Source organism: Pocillopora verrucosa, chromosome 8 (genome assembly GCF_036669915.1).
Source record: "Pocillopora verrucosa isolate sample1 chromosome 8, ASM3666991v2, whole genome shotgun sequence".
NCBI lineage: Eukaryota > Metazoa > Cnidaria > Anthozoa > Scleractinia > Pocilloporidae > Pocillopora > Pocillopora verrucosa.
Genome location: NC_089319.1, coordinates 14648027 through 14668669, shown reverse-complemented (window position 1 = coordinate 14668669; position 20643 = coordinate 14648027). Strand labels below are relative to the sequence as shown.

General features: G+C 36.5%; 1 protein-coding gene and 1 long non-coding RNA gene across 2 annotated transcripts in view; both read right to left on the bottom strand.

The window, feature by feature from the left end:
• The window catches only part of LOC131786209 (DNA-dependent protein kinase catalytic subunit), a 257393-nt gene that overhangs the window by 87692 nt on the left and 149058 nt on the right, over nucleotides 1-20643 (bottom strand). The window lies entirely within an intron of this gene.
• Nucleotides 19192-20483, bottom strand: LOC136282900 (uncharacterized). Its single transcript, XR_010718483.1, has 3 exons — nucleotides 20286-20483; nucleotides 19957-20032; nucleotides 19192-19390 (listed from the first exon to the last, which is right to left on the bottom strand). It is a non-coding gene; the product is annotated as an uncharacterized lncRNA (long non-coding RNA).

Below are 20643 nucleotides of genomic sequence, written 5' to 3'. Positions count from 1 at the left end.
CTCCTTTCCTGGAGCCAGAACAGAGTGTAGCCCAAACACCTCACGAGAAGCACTGAGAAAGGAGTCCCAGAGTTCTTTGGAGTAGTTGGACGAAATATTTTGCCCCAACTTTACTATTAAGGAATAAATGGTACAAGAAACGCAAAAAACCTTTAAGAGAACAAGACTTTGGTGTTGGAGATGGAATTCCACCCAGAGGAACAAGGAGAACATGGAAGATGGGTTTTTAGTAATTCACGACATATCCTAGACAAGATGGACTCACAAGGAAAGCTAGGATGTAGACTGCTACTTTAGTTTATGACCTTCCAAATTCACAATCATCCTGCCTAACTCGCAATCAAAACAGGACACTAAATGTAGTATAAAAAATGAAAATTTAATTAGTTGCTCAATCTATTCACAAGTATAAATAAAGATTTGCTCAACAAATAATTTATTTATGCAAGCAATGTGACTAAATCCCGATAGGATTCAGAAACATTGAAATGTGCTCCTTGGTGTGTACGGGGTTAATTGTGTAATCAACTGCGAACATTACCAGGAGAAAGGCGGATCCAGAAGTCTTGACTGTGGTCAACATACAAGTGCAACTTTAAACTCTTCTGTTTCCTGTGCTGACACCTGGTCTTCTAATTCTTTACCTTCGACCATGATTTGAAATCAACAGTTAACAACTTTTACATTGCCATACAAAATATATAATAATAGTAATATAGAATAAGTAAAGGCTATGGTTAGTAAAGGTATCTCTATAACTTGATTTAAAATATTTTGGGACAATTCTTTGTAACCTTACAGGTAGTGACTCATGTTGCTGTTTAGGTTTCAATAATTTTCTACTGATTTCATTGCTCAGTCATTTGTCATTTTTCCGCAGATGTCACCAATTTTGATTAGGACTTTCTGATAGAAGTCCTAATCAAAATTGGAGTGTTAGTGTCCTTGCAGATTATAGGTTTCCATGAAATTGACAGCAAGGATTGTGAGGATTGTTTCCTTGAGTGTAATTACTTTTCTCAACAGATAAATGGACAAATCAAGAAACCAAACTCTCACCATCAACTAATTAGGATGCATACAGATACATACTTAAATACTTGTTACTTTATTTATGACCAGTTTTCTTTTTTCAGAGCGATTACAAGATGAGAGCGATAAAGGAACCTAACTTTCCATGGTGCAATAGCTGGTATCTCTTAATTGGCCTTGGAGATATATTCCAACATCTAAGAACTGTTTATTGCAGGAGACAGTGAATTGACTATAGATGACATCAACCCATGTATCTTCCTTATGACTTTTGCCATGATAATATTAGTGCATCAATGTCATTAAATTTACAGGCAACAAGAAAATTTTTTTTTTGAATAAAAGAGACAGCACCCTTTGTTTTACTGTTGCTGTATTACCTATTAACGATATATAGTCATGTATACATACCAATAGCAGTGATAATTCACGAAAGGTGACCGTGCAAAAACATTTTGGGGCTACTGACAATAAATTTCAGGTTACTTAGTAAAAAATCCTTTCTGTCTTGCTGGTATGTCAACTGATGATGTCAGCATCTGAGAGGGTCCAAAAAATGAATATTTGGCTGAGAATTAGTAAAGCTTCAGGGGGAAATGTGTCAATCAAGAACATTAACAGCCCAAAATCAGTGACCCTGACTTTCTACACATTGACAAAGCTTTACAATATAGACCTTTTCCTCTGAGCCATTTGCCTGCAAAACTGAACTATTTACCTTAAACACCATATTTAGTTTAGGTAATGACACGATTTTGAATGAAATTTGGTGTTAATAAGCATGAATAAAGACAGAAAAATTGCACAAGCCTGTAGGGCGAGTGCAATTTGTGGTCTTTGAAATAATTATGAGTGTTTGTTTACACTAAATTGCATTTGAAATTATGTTAGTGAGTAATTTTTTTAAAGACAACAAATAGGTAAGTGCAAGTTGAAGTCTGTAAGATTTACAAGTGCTTGTTTACACCAAATGCGCTTGAAATTAACTCTTACCTATTAATAGTTTACGTGAAAAAAGGATCACAGAAAGTCAAGACAGCATAAATGTTAAAAATGTCAACCAAATTGTTTGACAGATGTGGTCCCAAATTGACAGACCCTGTTGAGGTCCATGGTAGGGATCCACATCCGTCAACTCTTCTACCTTATCATCCTCCATAAGCTTGTGTAACTGCACATAAATTTTGTCCAACACTGCAAAAGCATCCACCATCATGCAAATATTTTCAGGTGCCATTATACCTTTGCATACAACACACAAAATCGCCTTTTCTATTGGCCGAATGTCTGCTCAATCACCACTCAATCAATCAATCACCACTCTGGCTTTTTTTTTAACGATTAGAATACTTTAACAGTATATTAAAGGAGTGTCTCAAGAGACATGCCCCTCTTTAAAGAGTGCAAAATACAGTCATTACAATAGCCACAGAATAAATTCAGGAATGAAGCCCACCAGACTGACTGTCAGAAACCAGTTGAAGGCAGGTATTCTCGGGCTCACGAGACCTTCACAAGGAAGGCGTTATCCTCTTATAACCCAAAGGAGGAGTGGTGTATCATCCACCCCATACTGAAACCTAACCAGCAACCCTTACAGCAGGATCCTGATAAGTTAAAACTCATTCTTTGCTTGTACTGCCAAGAGAACTTTACCTGTTAGTAGTGACTTACCTTCCTGTCTTGAAGAACTAATAGAATCTCTACCTGATGCTAGCCCTGCTAATTTCAAACTCTGAGAATTGCTCCACGGCAAGGTCCTGTGTATGCTGAAATTGTTAAGATCTGATACATCTACTTGCCCAAGCGGTATCCCTGTCAAATTCTTTAAAATGGTGGCTGAATCCATTGCTGACCCCCTCACAACTATTATCAACAACTGTATCAGGAAGTACAATTTTCCTGAGGCATGGAAAGACGCAAGGATCAGTCCAATTCCTAAAGTTGATCAACTGAAGTCTGAGGAACACTTTCATCTCATTTCAGTTATCCCCACACCATCAAAACTCTTTGAGAAACTTGTTTTGTTTCAGATGACCATTTTGTAAAATATAACTTATAACTAAGTTATCAATGCTTGGTTTCTCTAAGGCATATCTGCACTGGTTGAATAGCTACTTGAGTGACCAGTCACATTTTGTACAGATCAATGATCGTATATCTGAATCAGTGAAAGTAAAAATCAGTGAAACTCTTCTGTTTCCAGTGCTGACACCTGGTCTTCTAATTCTTTACCTTCGACCATGATTTGGAATCAACAGTTAAACAACGTTTATATTGCCATACAAAATATATAATAATAGTAATAATAGAATAAGTAAAGGTTATGGTTTAGTAAAGATATCTCTATAACTTGATTTAAAATATATTGTAACATTCTTTGTAACCTTACAAGTAGTGACTTATCATTGTCCTGATGTTGCTGATTAGGGTTTCAAATAAGTTCTAATGATTTCATTGCTCAGTCATTGTCATATTTCCGAAGATGTCACCAATTTTGATTAGGACTTCTTTATAGAAGTCCTAATCAAAATTGGAGTAGTTAGTGTCCTTGCAGATTATAGGCTTCCCATGAAATTGACAGCAAGGATTGTGAGGATTGTTTCCTTGAGTTGTAATTACTTTTCTCAACAGATAAATAGACAAATCAGGAAACCAAACTCTCACCATCAACTAATTAGGATGCATACAGATACATACTTAAATACTTGTTACTTTATTTATGACCAGTTTTCTTTTTTCAGAACGATTACAAGATGAGAGCGATAGAGGAACCTTACTTTCCATGGTGCAATAGCTGATATCTCTTAATTGGCCTTGGAGATATATTCCAACATCTAAGAACTGTTTATTGCAGGAGACAGTGAATTGACTATAGATGACATCAAGGGTTTTCTTCAACTCAAGGCAAGAAACCACACCCTCATAATCAACATATTAGAAAGAATACAGAAACATACTCGATTACTTGTTTCTTTGTATATTATCAGTTTCTTTTCAGAACGATAACAAGATGAGAGTACTAAAGGAACCTTACTGTCCATGAAGCAATAGCTGGTATCTCTCGATTGGTCTTGGAGACGTTCCCCAACATCTAAGAACTGTTTGTTGCAGGAGACAGTGAATTGACTATAAATGACATCAAGGGTTTTCTACAGTTCCCAGTAAATTTCAAAGAATATTTGCTTAGGTTCTCTTTAGGATACACTCCTAGTCGAGGTGGAGTCCTTCTTAGTCTTTGCCACAAGTTCATCATGCCTACCTCAGATTGGGCTAGGTATCATCAACATAGAGTTTAACAATATAAAATTTATCCTCTCATCCTCATTCATTTCACGTAACATTACAGAGGTCCTTCCCAGACCAAGGTAAATTTACTACTTCACTCAAGGCTGTATGGGAATCAATGGAGAAGCCTTTTCTAGCCTTGTTTAATTTCCATAGGTATTTCTTTAAGATGGATTCCAGCTTTTTGAGGTATAATATGGTTCGTCATCATGCATTTTATATTTCACTGTAACCACAATTAGTCTTTTCCCTAACATTACTATTTAGGGTTTCAATTAAATTCTAATGATTTCATTTCTCATTCATTTATTAGGTTTCTGAAGATATCACCAATCTAAATTACAACTTCAATAGAGAAGTAGTTAGTGTCCCTATAGACTGTTGGCTTCCCATAATATTGACAGTGAGCATTGCTAGGATTGTATCTTTGAGTTTTACTTTCTTTTTAGAAAAGATTAAAGAGCAAATCAAGAAACCACATTCTCAAAGTAATTAACAATGAGTTGGAGTCCTTGCAAGTCTTCGCCACAAGTTCAACATGTGTACCCTAGTTTTGGCCCAGTGTCATCAAGATAAAGTCTAACAATACAGAATCTATCCTTGTCATCCTCAAGTTCATTTTGTACAACATTACAACAGTCCATCCCAGACAAAGGTAATTTGGAATAGCCTTTTCTAGCCTTGTTTAGTTTCCATAGGTATTGCTGTATGGTGGATTCAAGCCTTGCAGATTATAATTCAGTTTGTTTTGTTTTAATGTTTTATTCTCATTTTTTTATTTCAATTTTTAATTAATGTAATATGCACTGTAATGAATATACATCTTGTAATTTTTTGAGGGCTTATTTTAATTCCATATTTCTTTATGTACTTTGTTATACTTCTACTATTTTAAAAGGCTCCCACTCAATTTAGGCTCAATACTGAACTTTTTGCTCTTAAAATGCTTGACATATTTTGTATACTTAAATTGTTCTCTGCAGGCTCCCATTCAATCGAGCTTCCCAGCCTAGATAAGTGCTGCTATTACTAAGTATAAAAAGTAAATTTTCACTTCCAAACTGTAAACATTATAAACTCGTAATTGAATTCATAGAGTCAGCTTTGTTTAAATGTTTTGTTGGACTTGTTTTCTTGTCATTATTAATTATGCTATATATATTTATAAATCCATTTTGTAATGGAGACCTCAACGAGGTCAGTTGGAACCACACTATGAAGAGGTTTAACTGCTCTCCATGCAGGCATTCAAATAGTAGCTGCAATGTTTTCACTTCACAGCACTGGGAATGCATGTAATGTATGTGTTTCAACCAACAACAAAAATTAAGAGCAAGTATAGCTTATTTATCAGCTATGAACCAGGAAAGAAGTTTGGAATAACTGAGTAACTTAATAAACAACCCTTTGCCTCAAAGGAATTCCCAGCTCTTAATGTATTTAAAGAAAAACAATTTGACTTCATGTTTGGTCTATGGTGGGCAGAGAATTCGACAGAAAAAAGAACAGTCATGTTTCTTTTTAAAGTTTCACCACCTTTAACGGTTACAACTGAGACTACCCCTTGTGGTTCCTAACACATGAAAATTACAATGGTACAGGTAAGAGTAAACACATGAAAATTACAATGGTACAGGTGAGAGTAAAACACATGAAATTACAATGGTACAGGTAAGAGTAAGTCTGTTTCAGAAATATGGCTGATCAGGGCAGTGTTTGACTCCATTTTCCAGAGCATGAGTTGACTTAGAATATTCTGGAATGAGCAGCCTCAATATTCATATTGATTTATACATCTGTGTTACTGCTGTGTCTATATACAGTGGATTGTTCATCTTTTGGAAGATGTTCCAGATTGTCCAGTCAGTCAGTAAGTCACTCGAGTTGATCTGTGATATGTGACTGAAAAAGCAAGTAGTTTGAATAAACCCTCGAGTAGTAATGTTTGTTTTCTAGTCTCTCTTTTTTACGTATATCTCATAGTAGCAGCAATGACAGCAAAGAAACACCACAAGCATTGCACTCTATGATGTTTCACCAAGTTTCCCCACACATTGTTCAGAATTAAGTCAAGTGGAGAGATTGCAGAGAATTAGAAGTTGTGGAGAGAGATGAAACAATCATTGTACCATTTTGCAATTGGAGAAGGAAAGCCTTGAGTATCAGCTTGCAATGATGAAGCACGGAAACATGGAGATGCCCCCACACGAAAACAATTTTGTTACCTTTTGAAACCAGACACTTGTTTTGTTTGTACAGTAATTTGTTGATTGATGGACGCGTGAAATTTAACTACAATAGTCGCATTTACATTAGACTTTGATCAGTCCTTTTTGAAGCGAAGACTAGGTTGTGCTAGTAGGTTTTACGATATGAGGTCAATTTTGATATAGCAGGACGAATTAATTAAATGAAACAATTGACAAATCAATACAAGTTTCAAAGTTTATGACAATGATAAAGCATGCTTAACAGCCAGTTTCCCAAGAATGTTTTGGACAAATGTTGTCGAAAAGTAATCAATTCTGCCTTGATTTGACAAACATTTTTAATGAAAAAAGACAGCAATTTAGCCAATTTTTATAGGAAAATGATAAATATATGCATTGCTCACTCAAGGTGTTTATTAATTGGCAGCTTTCTTGTGTGGTCCAATACAATGCTCTATGTAGAGCATAACAGATGGCTATAATCATCTTCTTAATGACTCTGCAAAAAATCTGTTGTATAGTTGTTTTCGCAGAAGTGTGGGCATCTCTAAAAACTTTTCCGTAATTTGCAGAGTTTTGCAAGCCACAGTATGCAGCAATCAGTAGAGAGACATCAGAAAAGCTACCACAACAGATATTTTCATTTGCTCTTTTAACAACAATCTTCTTGAGAAATGCACAATGGCAAAGCTTTCAACAAAGTGACCACTGCCCACGTTTTAGCAACATTAATCCAAGAACACCTTGTAGATTTTGAATGTTTTTTAAGATACATTTTCAATTTATGGCAAGTAAACAGCCCCAACAGGTGAGTTCAAATATACATGTATTTGGCAAGATTTCTAGCATAACTTGTGATACTTTGCATGTTTTTATGAATTTCACAGGATTTACCTTAAGTTCATGGCTGCCTGACTACATGAAAACATCAGAAACTCTGTATCAGTAGCTTTCTTCAAAAGCAATAACTAGTCAGAAATGAAATTTGTCTTATTACTCAAATAACCTACCCTATAATAATTAGCAATGAATAACGACTTTGATGCATTTCATTTTGGAAAGTATCCAATAATTTATTAAATGAATCATGGCTGATAAATATTTGGCATCCACCTCTAAAACAATAGAAAAATCACGTTTATTTATTTACCTTCAATGCTGCTTCTTCTAGAGTGCTTTCATGATTAACTGATGATACATGTGGCTATCCACGACTTATTGAAAAACAGCCAAGTGAAGAAATGATGGTGAAGGTCCACTTTGCAGAATGACACAACTATCAGCTCTGCAGCCAAGTAGCAATCCCTTTGATTAAATACCACCATAGAAGCAGTTGGTTTACCCATAGAGAAAAGAGCACTTTCAAAGTAATCCAGAATTTCTGTAAAGGAAACAAACATGCTGGGATATTGTTGTCACATTGTCCATCAAGTTATGGTGTGAAAAAGATTTACTGGTACAAGGTTGAGGCCATTTATCTCATAAAAGAGATAAAAATCAAACTGGTTAAGAAGTGTTTTTCTAAGGAAACATTCAACCTCTTCACATCCCTACCCCTTGATTAATGTGCCAAATCTGATTTTGGAAAAATCCCATTAACACATTCATGTGAAGAAATCACAGCATACACAACCAGTTCCATTAAAGTATAGAGAAAATATTTCATTCCAAGATCTTTTTGACAAATTCTCCTTAAACTTCAGCATCTGGCATCTTACATGTGTTTTGTATGGGCATTAACCCTAAATACTAAAAATTCCACATTGCAAACATATCCAGTACCAGCAAGGTACTTTATAGAGAAAATCTTTCATTCCAAGGACATCTTTTTTTTGCAAAATCTCCTTAAAGTTTTCTAGGTCTCATAATCACTTAATTAAGGGCACAAAAAGGCATACCTGTGAAGTACTCTCTCCTTGCTCCCCATTGCCTATTGTCAGTTCTCCAATGAGTAAAATTTTAACATGGTCATCTGCACCTTCTAGCTGATTTCCTCTGGCATGTTTAACATCCTTCCCTGTATGCCTCTGCCTGCTGTTCATTCTGACTGGTTTTTCAAGACTTATGTTGTTGAGCAACCCATGGAGGATATCCTTGATGCTTCCCTTGATCTCAGGCTGAGTACCCTGAAGGGCTGGATCTATTATGCAAACGTCTCTTCCATCATCCACACAATCTGATTTTGTTCCTTTCCATTATTTGATACATTGCTCACCCAAACTGATCTTTCCACTCGTTGTCACCTTCTTAAAAACCGGTAACTTAGAGAAAAAAAATCACTTTACTGTCAAAAAAAAATTGGAATGGTTGTACAATTTTCCAATGTCTTCTCTGCATTTGTACAACGCTTCTGTTGTGCCAGGTAAATTCATCACCCCCCTCTGGTCATGGAAGAGCAGAACAAAGTCTAACCTTTCATGGATCCTCTTTGTGATAAGCGTGTATTTTTAGAGCCTCACTGAGAATCACATCATGTTATGGACACAAGCCAGAAGACACATTTTTATTAAATTGATTATTGATTAGTTTATTAATTTCAGAATGATCCTAGATACAAACATAGTTACAGTGTTTATCTGTCTGTCTCTATTTCTACTGGTTTTCTAATCAGACCTTTCAGTGCCACCATGCGCATACAAAGGAGAGTTTAGCATTCTTGTGATCAGTTCTTTGTAGGTTTTGAGTTGTCTTGGTTATGATTGATTGATTTTGAGAATGCGAGATTGATTGTGATTTTGATTGTTGATTGTGGTTCATGGTCAATTGCTTTCAAGAATAAAGATTCGTGTAAACAGTCAACTTTCATTTGTTCTTCTTTAACCTCGATCCGTAAAATAGCCCCCAAACACTTTGTTAACCGCATCCTGGAGTGGCACCCCTAGGAGTCTTAGGAATTAGATTATTTGTTTTGGTCGTTGTAAGCACTACACATCAGCAGTGGCAGTTTTAATCCACAGGTAACATTTTTCCTTGGCATCACTTAAGGTTCAAGGTTCAAGCTTCTGAACAAGCAAGTAAAATATCACTCCACTATTCTTTTAATGTGTGCAACTGTTATAGCAACTCACTACAAACAGCAGAAACAAAAATTCAGTATCGATGACATGTTATTTCTTAACGGAATAAATACATTCTGATTGATGATGTCCCTTTAAATCACAAATTGTCACAAAGAACCCAAGAATCAAAAGGAGCTGCTTCTACAGAGAACTTTTACATCAAAGGCAATCTCATCATGATTCACTAACTCTACAACTCCTTTCATTTAGCCCCTTTTTCTCACATAATAATATACATTTCACATAACTAACATCCTTGTTGGCTATGTTGGCACCCACCTTCTGCATTTGTTATGCAAGATCTCATTGTTCAGTACTGTTACCATTTCAGTTAGACTGTTGTTATTGTGATCTTTGACGTATTGATGTTTTAAAAAGATTTACTATGAGGCTCAATACCATTGTTGGTGATGATATTGACCATAGACGTGTCTTGTCTGAATGCCCACATTCATTGTTAAATGGCAAAGATCACATATTGGTATATCTGATTACTATGTTACGCTAATTCATTGAAGCACTTCCTTTAACCTTGTATAAAAAATTTAAAAATGAAACAGTTTAAAGTTCCCTGTTTAAGAAATAATATATGCACAGTAATAATGTTTTGAACCAGAGACAATGGTCAGAACCAAGGAATTAGTAGTTATGACTTTTCTCTTCCTTCCCTTTTCTTAGTTGATGCATTTTATTTTTAAGTTTTTCAATAAACCAGTGACGTCAAACCATGTGACTATAAGCAGTGCTAAGCCATGTAAACAGAGTGAAATAACCATTACATTTGCTTCTACCAGACATGCTTTATCAAACAGTTTCCTGAGCTTTGGATGTGCCATCCAGAGACTATTGTCCAGTTGGGAAGCCACACTTTTCTGAAATTAATCCTTTGATGTTGATTTGGCAACAGCACAAAGCTAAGTCAAAACTCCATTTTCATTCTATCTCAGTCACCTCTCCCATCAGTGATGCTGACAGAGAAAGTCACAGACATGTGGGGTCCATTTGTAGTACACTGGATTTGTGAAAGCATACAAGGGTGCTACTCATTTAGACTTGTGTTAGTTGTTTAGTGTATTTATAAGAAGTGCAAAAATAATGTATCTATAATGCAAATCTACAGCACCACACAGGTGCATTGACTAACCAACTTCCAAATGACTGATTTTGTTTTCTCAAGTAGTACATTTCCTATCTTTGTTATTAATTCCTTACCTGTGAATGTTTGCTTGGTTTAATTATTTCGTCTTGGCAAAAGTCTGTCAAAAAATATCAGGGCTTCCTAATAGCACTATAATCATGGAAGATTGCTGACAGTTCTCGTATTGCAGATGTTGTTTCACTTTAAATGATGAAAGAGCACACTCCTATACAGTTGATTGGTTTTATCAGCCAGAAAGAATAGCGGCAAGTTATATCTTAAGGTCTTGTAAATGGCATCAAGAAGTATAATCTCATTTCCAAATTTATTAGACAGCTACTTCTGCCATTTTGCTTGATGTGCAAACAACCCAGTTTCAGCTTTCGTTGTTTCATTACTTCCTCATTGAACAGTACAACTTGTTGTTGATGATAGAGCACATGGTCTAAAATAAAACTTGAGGATGCTCCTAATTTTGAGGCTGTATTTTCTTTTTCAGGTTTTCCTGATCAACTTTGGACCACATCTTCATTGGTGCCTGGGATATGTGGGCCTGTCAGCTAGAAGTGCCTATTTGTTAGTAGTGGTGGTGAAGTTTGGCCTGCAAATATATCCCTTTTGAAAAACTGCTTATGGTCTTTTCATCTGTTGTATTCTGTCAATAAGCTGTTTGTCAATAGGCTGGAGAACACCACCAAGATAAATGTTTGATACAAGAGAGAGTTAATGCAAATCACGCTACAATCTGCATCAAAATGAGTTGAAACATATTTGAACAGTACTATTTATGTGTAGAATAATACTCCTGTCTCTATCATACTCCAAATCATTGACAAGACCCCCATTCCATTATTCAATGTTGCCTGTATGTAGCTGAAGGTTCATAGAAACACTATACAACATTGTTTTGGGGAGTAGGAGGTGAATAGGTCAACTTACAAGGGCAACAGAAATAAAATTGAGGGAACAGGGAGTTAGAAAGGTCAAAGTGTCAACAATTTTGTCACAAATAGTGAATTTGCTCGAAACAAAGCATTATAGGTTGAAACCCGGTTCAGATCCCCACAACTAGCTTTTGCTTGATGTTTGTATTATTTACATTTAACCTATGTAACTACAGGCTTTCATGGCATGAAACTGCGAGCAGGGACTATAACTAGTGGTTGTGACTTGTGAAGGTCTTTTGCCAGCCATCATTACAAAAGCCACATGTGTTAGAAATAAATTTACAAATATATTAATTAAAAGAACAAACCTCTTCAATGATATGATCTTTGTGTTCCTCTTGATTTGGCAAGTGATTGTAAATTTGACATTCAAAGTCTGGTTTCTCTCCACTGTTGATGTGGACCTTTAATTTTAACGAGTCCCTCATGAGTTGCTCAGTGTCATCCCTCATCTACACAGTAAAAAAAAGTTCATAGATCAATTAGTTTACAACCTAACTGAAAATAAAAAATGCTCGGTTTTTTACAATTACAGTTAACCAGAAGGAAATTGTAAGAAAAATTGTCCTGACTGTAATACCAAAATATCTGTGTTATGAAGTTGAGCAGATTTTGTGCTTTTCTTTTAGCACAATTTGAATAGCATTTTGTGCTCATTAGCGAGTGTTTGGTATGTCTCTTAAAAGTTAAGTTATTTGAATAACAGGATATGTGTCGAGTAATTGAGTATGCGTCCTTTAAGTCTATGAACACCTCTGCATGGGCAGTTAATTCTTCTCCTTGATGGACACAGCAGAAGATGGTGTATCTGTATTGGATCCATCCATTCTTAGCAATAAGATCTGCTTTAATTTCTAGTGTTGATTGGCTCTTTAACAGAAAACCTAAGGCAAGTGCTCAAATCAAGATTAGCCCAGTTTTGCTTATAGTTTTTCTGAAACAGAGCTACAGTTAAGCAAGCCATGAAGAAGGCTCATTGTGAGAACAATACATATGTTTGGAAGCCAAACTAACAACAACTTATTCATGAGTTTCAAGTCCTTGATGAGTTGATGATGTTTTGAACACCTTCAAAAGTAGTTCCTTGGAGAAAGCAAAATGTGCCCGGAAGAAGTAGTCCATGGGCCAGACAATCTCAAATTTACCACAATCGCAAGAACATTCTCGGTCGATTGAGAAATTACGTAGCTCTAATAAGAGCTCCTGGTTGCAAAACGTCTATTGATGGAACGAGGAGTCAACGAGCTCGAATAAGAGCTCCCGATCGCAATAACGTTCTTGGGCTATCGGAGAATTATAAGATCGGGGGGGGGGGGGGGGGGGCAACGAGCTCTTGTAAGAGCTCCCGATCGCAATAACGTTTTGGGCTATCGGGGAATTTCTCAGCTCTGATAAGAGCTCCTGGTCACAAAACGTTTATTGATAGATCGGGGAGTCACTACGCTCTGATAAGAGCTCTTGATAAAACTAGGCGCAAACATCATCAGTTTACTTAAAAGGAATTTGGTCCTTCCCTTGTAATGCAACTGGATCAGAAATAACAATTTAAATGGCATTTTACTTCGGTTTCCTTAGCAACCATTACCATGATAACGGCTTAACCAACCGAAATTATCCCACATTGAGTAGCTGCAAAAGCTACCCTTCTTTATTCTCCCCGCCCCCCTTCCCCTCCCCTAAAAAAAGAAGGGGTGGAGTAGGATATTGCTAAAAACCATTTCGGACCCATAAATGACGCAGATCAGCTTGTGACTTCCACTGAGTTATCAATGACTGCTTTGTATCAGCCAATCGTAATCAGATGGCAAGCCTTTACTGTTTTAGGAGTGCTACGTAATACCTTTTTGAGCCTATTTTTCAAAATATCCTCCTTTACTATTTCAATAACTTCAGAAAACTGCAATCATCACAGCTAAAATTCAAGACCTATTTACCAGATGCACAAGTTTTCCGACTGCTTTTCATTCTGTTTTCTGGAGTTCTTTGTCTTTCTCTATTGTATTTCATTCGAGGTGCCGCACTCCATCACTTTACACCCGAGTTTCCTAGCGAATTGTGGTTGTGTATTGTGTATTGTGTATTGCGATTGATGGCTAGATTTGAGCCCGCAATGAAGTTGGTAAGTTATAAGGTCATAGATTTTCTTGGCTTGATGGGTTATTATTACGACTACCAGTATTCATAAGTATTGGCTTCGCTGCGCGCCTCGTGCTCTTCGAGCTCCGCTATTAATGAAACTGTAGTGATTATTGAAACGCGAATGATTGTAACGGAAAAATTGATTCATATGAACGAAAATAAAGGACCGAAAAATAACATGGAGACAGAAAACGAAAATTACCGATACAACGACGTGGTAAACGAAAATAATACGAAAGTAGTCACATTGAAACTAACGGGTAAGAATTTACAGATGGCCTAAAAAGGTCCGAAATAAAAGTTGATATAATTTGAATAGCTGAAAAGGTGACGAGGTAATAGACTAAATAACAATGGGTTAGCCATTATTATTCGAGTGACTTTGACCGCAACAATTATCATGCCTGGCAACTCAGAGTTTACCGGTCACTGTTGGGGAAATTTATTCGGAATGGCGTGATCATAAAAATGTCGTACTGCAGGCGTTCTGTTTACGAGCTTTATCGATGTGAAGGTTTTTTTCAACAATGAAATATTGCCTCCCTAACTTTTCGAGTACTTTCAAACGTTCGAATTCCCTGTGGAACAGTCTACTAAATAAAATTAGTTCTTTAGATGCCTTAAAAAACCAAATAATGAGCTGTACTTTTCATAAGTTTTTAAACAGAGAAGTGCTGATTACAATGCGAATCTTGGAATGTACATTTTAATTTGTTGTCATCTTTTATTATTATTTTCTATAAGCATATTTAACATTATCCTTTATTCGTTCTATTCTTTATAGTTCTTTATATTTATTTTGTTTATTTCGTACATCTCCCTGTACCACTTTCTGAAAATCCACTCCAAGACGGAGCCAATAAAGTTGTTATAGAAAAAATGCCCCCCCCCCTACATAATTACCTACCATAGAGACCCCTACCTTTTTCATTTTCTGGCGCTGTCCTTCCCAATCAAATGAACTGATAGTGTATCGCAGGCTTTCCGCAGATGATCCTGGAACCTTACGCCAAGAAGCGGCCACTAAATTCCGGTCAACATCTCTCGACCGACAGTAATTACTTCTACACCATTTTATGCATAAAAATTTAAGGAAAAACTAAAATCAACCAGTCAAAATTTTGAAAAAAGCTTTAAACCAACGAGTTAAAAATTTCAAAAAAAGCTTAAAATTTATAGTTAATTTACGCTTACTATCAGTCCAGTTGTTTATTTCTGAAAGGTGAGGGCCAAACATCTTTCTTCCTGACATCCTTTTTTGTTTCAACTTGAAGACTATTCCTTTTTTTCCTCCAGGCGAGAGAACCATTCTAAGAAAGTTAAGACAAAGTGTACAAATACATGCGCCAAGTTGGTAAAATCATCCTATATGTGAAATAATTTATTAAGAATGGCTGCCTGTTAGGATAGAGAATCGTTCGTCAACAACCATTTTAGTGAATTGCTTATATTTTTCCCAAAGAAACTCTGGTAAACTATTTTCAAATACAAAGTTTGCGAAAATCTGAAAACGCGGTAAAAAGTTAACCGCGAAAATCAAGCCTCGTTGAAAGCTTTTTTTTCAAAGAACATTGATGGCAGTGAAAAACGGATAATATTTCACGCGATGAGAATGTACCAGAGGCTCTTTTGCCTCAGTAAATTGACTTTCCCGCTGGGCTGCTTGGATATCAGCCTCGTCGGGATTTCTCTGGCCTACTGAGTTACTCTGTCTTCAGAAGAAAGAAGCGATTTGGGAAGTTGCGAGGAATTCCGATGAAGTCTTTACTACTCTAAGAGCTTAACCTTCTTTCAGAGAAACACGAGGCTCTTCCTTTCACGCAGGGCTTGAGGTGATAGTCCTAGTCTTCGGTAATATACCACTATTCATGACATTTTACCCTCCTTTTTTCATCCGAAAAGAATATTATTGGGACACGTAAACATTGACATTGTTACCGAAGGGTAAAAATGGTCAATTTAAAAAAATAATGTTACCTCGAAAATAACTTGTTTGCGAAATGAATAAAAATCGTTATTATTATATGAAAATGACTGCAAAAATCCTCGTGAAAGTCAGCTTACTTTTTTGCATGAATAACGCATTATTTCTCGTTCTATCTTGCCTGGTTTTATTTCGTTTCGCAAAATAGAATAAGCCCAATAATTTACAACATGGGTTTTTACTCTCGTAACTACCATAACTCTTTTACAACAAAAAAAATGAGCAATATTGTTTGGTTCGAGAATTAAACTTTATTATATTTTTACGAAGTATCTCGGAAGACTGGGGTATACTCGAACACCTAAATCTGTAAAAAAAAAAAATATTTAACCTTTCTGCTCTTGTTGCTCAGACGTTTTAAAGTTTATACTGAAATTCTACTAGGTTCACGATCACGTCTGAAAATATGATGACGCTTCTGAAGATGCTTTTTATCAAGTTTAAGATTTGATAGCTCATTTAGAATAACATGATTCTCGATAGGTTCACTCATGAATGTTCGCTCGTAAATTGATCTCTCGTAAGGCTTGCGGACTGACTTGTTCCGAAAACGCTCAACGTCTTTTATTGTGAGTCTATACCGCAAGCGGTGTGTTCGTTTGTTTGTAATTTCATCGCCCTAGAAATCATGGACGCCGTGCCAACTTTCGTCGACGACCACTTCTGTTATCCTTTCCATGTGCTCAGCTGCCCTACTCTACGCATGTGCAGGTCCGATAAGCACATGACGCATGTGCTGTAGAGCCCGGACGGCGATTTGTGACTGAATGACAAACAGAAATAAAAAGAATGCCGAAATTTAAACTAGGACTTACTGCCTGTGTAATCACACCATCCTGGTGAAGATGGTGCAAAATTCAAGAGATCAATGAAGAAAATCTAAGGTTGGATTATGAAAGGTATATCAGACCTCGAGTTAGGGTTTTGTTTTCAGTCTTTGGAATATTTATTACAGCCCACTTAGGGTCTCATATGGTGTGGGGGGTGCTTGTTGAGACCGAACGTCGGTAATCATAAGTTGGAACAACTCGCGGTTAGTACACTGAAATGCTAATAAAGAATGCTGTTCCTCTTCTTTAACAAAAGCCTTGCCGTGGAAATGATTAAGAGTCATCAAACTGACTGGTCAGTCGTAATTCGCATGATGGTGATCGGTGTAATGGGTGTATTAGGTACATTTAGAGCCCTAATTATATTTTCTCTCAGCTCTAACGCTACTCTGAGGAATATTTTGAGGAATACGGGCAAAAAATTTCCAAGATTAAGGTTGGTTTCAAAAACTTTTTCCACCTAGAGAGGGGATGATTAGACAATACTTATAATTTTACGTGCTCAGGACACAAACATTTATGGTATTTTGGAAGGGAAACGTTCCGATTCAGAGCATCAAATGTTCCTCAGGAAATGAAAAGTGTTGTCATATTACGAATACACAGTTTAAGACTCAAACATGAGCTACCAGGTACACTTTTTCCGTGTTAAATTTCACACATCTTTCGCCTCCATTTTATGCGGTCTTTTTGGTGCCTAAAAAAGACTTCGAAAATCGTAATATCAATGTGCCTGAAATATTAACAGAATAAAGCTGGATAAGAATAGTTGTATTTCTATCGTGTGAAGTTTCGTGGTTAAAAAGTTCATTTTAAGCCTCAGTGGTGCCTTCCTTTTCGCAAAAAATTTTGGACAATTTCTCAGGCAGAAAACTGCATTCAAACTGCATTTTCAAATTTTCGTAGATTTCTAATTATTTAATAACTTCTGGAACTCTTAAACTCGAATTTTTAAAATAGTTTACGAAAGGAAATCTTGTGCAAATATGAGCAATTCAACAAATCATCGCTGATAGACAATTCTCGATCCTGAAAGGCTTAAACCAGTTTTTTTTTTCAACATCCGTATTTATAATTACTCGAAGATTAAGGAGTTGTCATTCATACTAGAAAGCCTCCTGTCGTTCATATCCTAGTAAGGCAGCCTTGTTTGTCAACTTGCCTTGTAAGCTCAACAGCTTACGTCACTAAAAATGTGCAGATTCAAAAGGAATTCCCAACACATGAGAGGTACCTCTTTTCGATTTCAAAGCCTTTTAAAGTCAAAGGTTATGTCTGTACTATCCAGGCAAAATGGAAGAAACTATTTAACAATGCCAATATTGTGAAAGAATGACCTCCCCAACTTTTCCCTACTATGACTGGAAAGGAAGAAGAAACTGTTTGCACAGACAAATCCAGATCTTTAGATAAAACCCCTCACCGTGGCTAACCTACTTAACTATAACAACTGTTTGTCAAGCGGCCTTCTTTATATACAGTTAAAGCAGTCAACAAAGGTGAAATTTTTTTATTTACCAAGAGGGACACCATCCTGTCGTCCTTCCCCTTTACCTCTTCCATGACGATTTCCTCTAGAAGTATTGATAATGTATTACAATCTTTTCACTTACTGATAGTGCCATGTAATTTTTACCATTGCTGTTAAAGCCATTTTGTATTTCAATTGCACTACTCACTTGTGTCAGTATTAAGGCCAGCAAACGTTTTACCCCGCCCAGCTGTAAGTAATGGTGGGACTTGACAGCATCGTTAACATGGGCATCAATTTCCCTTCGCTTGATCTGTTTACGCCAGTAGACTTTGCATTTCAACCCTAAAAATAGATGTAAGGATACATGACCTCTGAAAACAATTAAAGGTGAATATTTATACTGGGTTAGATGGAGGATAAAAGGTGGGTTGATTGTCTGAATTTTGAAACTAAGACAAGCCGAATGTTATGAAATTTCACTTATTCTTTGAGCATGGAATATAGCTAAAAATGGAAACGGAAACAGCAGACCCATCCTAATTAGTAGAACAATTCCTCTCCAATAATGTTTCTCCGCTTATCCGAATATTGCGGACATAATTATCAATGTTGAAGGAGCCGTGGGACAAATTTAAGGCACTCCTCACATAGGAATAATCCAAGACTTGAAGGATCATTTATGCATAATGTACAATAATCATCAAATAAGATGGGTGGAATCAATTTTAAAAATTTATTTTCTGTCTTGAGCTTTGATGTGTTTTAAAAAGCCAGTCGTTTCTGCATTAACTGCAGTTAAAAATGCAGAACGTAGAAATGCATATTTAGGAAATTAGCTGATTGGTAAATGCTTCTTACGGCTTTAAATTCTATGCATTCCAAAAAGTACACAATAATTCAGCCCCCTCCCCCAGTTGAAATGGACGTTTTCCTTATTTTTTCTCTTTTTTGAAATTTACCAATCTGAGCTTTGATTGTCAAAGGTGAGGATCTGGGTATAGTGTTGTGTTACACCCAGCGGAAAGTCGGCGACAAGGGAAGAAAAGCACCCGGTGTCCTCTCGTTCCAGAACAGACGTTCCTATGTAACCTCTAACTGCCTCCTGAAGTTATTAAGATGCGCTTGTATTTCTTAGCGTACTACCAAATGGGCGCATCCGACGAGGCCTCCGGTCAGCCTAAAGTGTATCTACCACCGAATTTAGTTTTAGTTCCATCACCGGAACAGCGGAGACCACAGAGGAGGCAGGTCTATGTAGATGCAGCACCAGACCACTCTTGTTTATTTCACTGGAGAATCAATAAAAACTCTGGTGAAAAACTTCTCTTGCAATTATGCAGCAATGTGGATATTTTTCGCGGAAAACATAACTAAATAAATTCACCATTCCGTATGCTTAAAAAGGGGTAAACGACATTCAGTGTCCATAGTCCTTTGACTTTTCATAGTCAGATTATGTCGCTTTGTATTCCTATTTCTGCACCACAGCAGTTTTTAAATGACTCGTTTAAATCAGAATCACAACAAACAAACAAACATTCCTTATCCGGACGGTGTTTGTAACACACTTTTACATGAAGGATGGTTCATGCATTCACCTGCACTAAACTTACAGAGACCCAATAGCACAGCTTCGGTGAAGCTGCTCGTATTGGCTCAGTTAAGGATAAGATACAAGAAAATATTAACTGATATTAGGGCAATATCAGTTCATATTCATTTGATAAGACATTTGATACAAGCGAGTCACTTTTGTACTGGTGGTACAACTGTTAAATAAAATAGTAAAAACTTTATATAAATTTAACCATCAATGTCAACCCATTTCTTTATTTCTGAAAGGTTACCGCCTTACATCTTTCCCTCTGCCGTCCTTTTTCTGCCTTAACTTGACGACTTTTTGTTTTTCTCTTGCAAGTGAGCACACCATTCTATGAAAATATAAAAGTACACATAACCACGTCGAACAAGCAATAGCATTCTGGTTAGACCATCCCTTTTCATAACAGCCGCATTGTATTACTGGAAGATTGGTTAGTGTTTAAATATATATGAGAACATGTGGCCAAAAAAATACATGTCCCAGGTAACGTACATTTTCGTGATTTCAAAGCTTTTTGTCGAAGGTTTTGTCTATACTATCCAATCAAAGTTGTGGAACCTACGACGCCAATATTTACTCACCTTATCCCCACAATGACTGGAAAGGATTTGGCAAATTCAACTCTTCTCACTAGACTACTTGACACGTATAGCCTTCTCTTTTATAGTGAGCGCTTGTCAAGGGGCCATTTTTCCTCCACAGTGAAGGAAGTCAACAGAGGAATGAAGTTTACGAGTTACTAAGTCAATGACACCAGCCCGCCTTTCTTTTCCTTTACCTTTTCGTTTATGGTGGTTTCCTGCAGAAGTATTCAAATTGCATTTTAATATTTTCCCCTTACAGATAGTGTCGTGTTGCTGTTTTCATTGCTGTTTAAGTTATTTTTTTATTTCATATCGATGATTATTGTACTATTCACCTGTCTCTGTGTCAAGTCCA